Consider the following 4,255-nt stretch of genomic DNA (forward strand, 5'->3'; position numbering starts at 1 on the left):
AGCCGGCGGTTAGGCACTACAAGAAAACAGGGCTTTAGAGACGAAAAAATCTGTCTCTAAAAATCATTTTTCCGTCTCTAAAGAAAGTTTGAGACGGAATATTCCGTCTAAGAAATCCGTTAGTGAAAGCCCCGTAGCTAATTTTGAAACGAAAATATTTCATCTCTAATTTTAGAAACGGATGAAAAAACTGTTTATAAATCTGTTTTCAAATTAACAAAATAAAATTAATTTCAAATGTAAATTCTGTCTCTAATTTTTTTTAAAATCTATTATTAATCTTATTTATAAATCAGTTTACGATTTTATTTATAAATCTGTATATAATTTTATTTTTAAATTTATCATTAAATATTATTATATTATATTTTTATATTTTTCATCAATATATTTAATAATTCTTCATTTCAAATAAATTAAAAATTATTAAAAAGAAATAACTTCTAATTCCCAATGTATTATACAATTAACATTAAAATAAATAAATATTTACATTATCCAAACAAATTTGACCAATAATCAAACTATAAAGACTAAATTTTCCTAGATATAAATGATTTGTACATTCCATTTCTTGAATCATTTTCGAATCATCTCCTGAGATTTTCTTCCCTCTGCTTAATTTCTGTAATAACAAGTTTTTTTTCCTTTTCAATATTTTGTTCCTCCATCCTCGAGCTAATAGCATCCATGCCTTCATTGCTCTCCCTGTCTTCGAATTTCATGAGATAAATTGCTTCTCTTGTACAGATTAATGAACCAACCAATTTTATTGAGAAAATCTAACAAATCAAAATATGAAACGAGTAAGTCTTACAATATCAAAATTTTTAATACAAAATAAATTAAAATTATACAAAAGTCATAATCAGTATCAATGATCACCCACTAATTAGTCCATAGTTGTTAATGCTAAAGAATTAACAAGGGAGTTTGGATTTTGGATTCTAAGACTAAGATTTGAAATAGCAAAGCAAGTATAAAATCAAACCTAATGAATAAAATACAATGTAAGAATTGAGAGTTAAGTCTAACCTGACTACAATTGTAGAAAATAAAAGTCAACATAAAGTAATTAACGAAACTAAGCATGGAATAAAACCTAGAGCATTAAAGAAACCTAATCTAACTTAACCTAATTGAATTTAAATGAAGACATAAAACTTAACAATTGAAAGAGCAATACAAAGCAAGAGTTAAGTAAACTAAGATGTATCAGATTGAACCTAATTATTGAAAGAGACATTTCACCGAACACACGACATGCAGGAATTAGAACCTAATTACGGAACATTTTATCAAACAAGTTGGATGCATGAAACAATTAAAGTCAAGTGCGTGCAATCTAATTAAGGGAGATTAAGTTTGATATAAGCATTCAATAAGAAACATAACACACATCCAACATGATAAAAGAAACAACCCAATAAATCTAATCAGGTTCAGATTATTACCCTTATTAGCAGTTTGTGGCTCTTCCGACTATGGTAAATCTGTCCAACAACCCTCACTGTCTCAGAATTCGCTGATACACAACATTGGCACAAATCCAGGCACAAATGGGGTCACCGCAGCAATGGATCTGCAATCCAGAAGATGTCAATCTGTTGATAAGCTGCGACGGCTGTCAAACAGGGAATAGGAATAGAGATGACAACATAGATCTCATACCTCCTTGTGGCTGACCAGATGGCCACGGCACAATTGAAGGGGGCAACGCGTGGTAACCCCTTGCAACTGCTGATACGCGGAAGAACAACCCTACTCTCCTGTGTACTTAGCTCTCCGACGGTGGCAGATGGAAGAGGAAGAAGTGGCAGCCGGTGAAAGAGATGGCGGCGACGCTAGCCACCCAAATTGCAGGTATTGTGATCGGATGCGATGACGCCGGCTGCATCTAGGGCAGAGATGCAAGGGGAAAATGTAGAAGAGGATCGGGCCGCCTGATAGCCCAGAGAGCTTGGTGTTGGTGAGGGTCGCGGAGAGAAGGATTGCTGTCGGCGATGCTCTCGTGACAATCGGTGCGGTGAGGACCTCCGCGACGAGGAGACGATGGCAGAGGAGGGAAGATGACGCGGAAGAAGAAAAAGGGTTGCCGGTTGGAGAAGATGAGGAGAAGAAGAAGAGCAGAGAGTAAACGGCGCGAGAGAGGAGGAATAATCGGGGCGGCGACGAGATAAGGTAAGCAAGGGTTCGGCGATTAGGGAGGAGTAGGGCACGGTGAGGAATTATAACCAAAATTGATTAATTAAATTAGAAAAATTAGGTTTATTTTAATTAAAGCCTAAGTAATTTCTTTTATCAACTCCTACTAAATTGGATATTCTAAATATGCATTTCTCAAAGCCCGCAAATACATCCCCTCTAATTACACCTTACGAGTTTCGAAAAAAAAATCTTAAAAATTTCTAAAATTCTGTTAAGATTATTCCCCAATTAAATCTTATTATTTAATTATTATTATTATTATTATTATTATTATTATTATTTTATTATCGTAATTTACAATAAAAGTGCACAATTATTAATAAAAACCAATAAAAATAACAAGAATTCAGGGACTGTAGGATGGACGACCTCACGGTCGCATGAGGGGACTAATTGAAAAGGTCGCGAATCTTGCGACCTTGAGAAGCAACTGTAGACAACCTCAAGTGGTTGCGACCGACCTCACAGCTGCGAACGACCTTGCAGCCGTATGAGATGGCCACCAAGCACGAGAAAAAAAAAATCAAAGGAGGGGGAAAACGAATTTGTACCTGCTCTGATAAAGCCAAAGACAAAGCCAAAACCAAATTAGGACGAGGAGAAAAGGTTAGAAAATCTAATTCATATCTATTTTTATTTATAAAAAGTTATATGTAATTTCATATTAAATTTGGTTTAAATTCTTTCTTAAAGTTTTTTCATATATTATATTTTGTCAAAGTGAACATATTTATAAGTTCATGTCTCTGATTTATATAAATATAAAACAAATTTTATTTTCATTTGAAATTTTCATTAAATATAAAACAGATTTTATTTTCATTTAAAATTTTCATTAAATGTTTAAACGGTCACAAATTCCGTTTATAATCCATATTTATTTTTTAAATAAAATTTATACATAGCTTCGTATCAAAATTTGTTTTAAATTTTTTTTCAAATATTATATTTCATTAAAGTTAAACAAATTAATTATTATGTAATAAATCTGTATCTGATTTATATAAATTCAAAATAGATTTTATTTTCGTTTTAACTTTTAATTAATTTATAAACCAAATTTGTCACAGAAATTATACCGTCTCAAATTTTATAATTCATATTTATTTTTGTTTATAAAAATTTATATGTAATTTCGTTTTAAATTTGTTTTAGATTCTGTCTTATTTTTTAAAATATATATATAATTTACTAAAATGAAACGAATTAATAATTTCGTATTAAATCTGTCTCTAATTTATATAAATTTGAAACAAATTTTATTTCTGTTTTAACTTTTAATTTAATTAATTTATAAACAAAATTTGTCACATAAATTATACTGCCTCAAATTCTGTTTATAATTCATATTTATTTTTGTTTATAAAAATTTATATGTAATTTTGTTTCAAATTTGTTTTAAATTCTGTCATAAATTTTTTAAAAATATATATTATTTACTAAAATGAAACAGATTAATAATTCTGTATTAAATCTGTCTCTGATTTATATAAATCTGAAACAGATTTTACTTTCGTTTTAAAAATATGTTTCTGAAGCCCTATTTTTTTGTAGTGAGGGCTCCTTTTGGCGTTAGGTTCGGGAGTGAGGGAGAAGAGAGGCGCGGGTGAGGGCACGGGGGAGAAAGGGCTCGGGAAAAAAAAAACAAGATAAAAAAATAAGAGAAAAAGAAAATCAAAGGAAAAAAGAAAAGAAAAAGGAAAAGAAAAATAAATCTTTTTCTCATTAAAACAGGGTAGCCAGGCTTTTCCGGGCCCCATTTTTATCCCCGTGAACTCGTCCGTACGAGCTCCGAAAAAATCCCGAAAAATTTCCAAAAATTTCAGAAATTTCCCTTATTAATATTCGCCTATTTTCCGGTATTTTACATATATTATGATGGATTTGTAGCGAACCCTTTTTCATCGCAAAATTTATCGCAAAAGTAAAAAAAAATTACCATTAATTTTTCTATTTCGATATCTACCATTTATACAAATTACATTGAATGCAACAAAACTAAAAACTGAATTATCAGACAAATACAACAAAAATGAATATAAACACA

The 4,255-nt window shown here is 30.7% G+C and overlaps 1 long non-coding RNA gene across 1 annotated transcript; it reads right to left on the minus strand.

Moving 5' to 3' along the window:
• Positions 1 to 444: 444 nt before the first annotated feature.
• On the minus strand, positions 445 to 2,220 carry LOC122006473. The gene is made up of 3 exons (XR_006118709.1): positions 1,672 to 2,220; positions 1,455 to 1,582; positions 445 to 782 (listed from the first exon to the last, which is right to left on the minus strand). It is a non-coding gene; the product is annotated as an uncharacterized LOC122006473 (long non-coding RNA).
• Positions 2,221 to 4,255: the final 2,035 nt, after the last annotated feature.

Source organism: Zingiber officinale, chromosome 1A (genome assembly GCF_018446385.1).
Source record: "Zingiber officinale cultivar Zhangliang chromosome 1A, Zo_v1.1, whole genome shotgun sequence".
NCBI classification, from domain to species: Eukaryota; Viridiplantae; Streptophyta; class Magnoliopsida; order Zingiberales; family Zingiberaceae; genus Zingiber; species Zingiber officinale.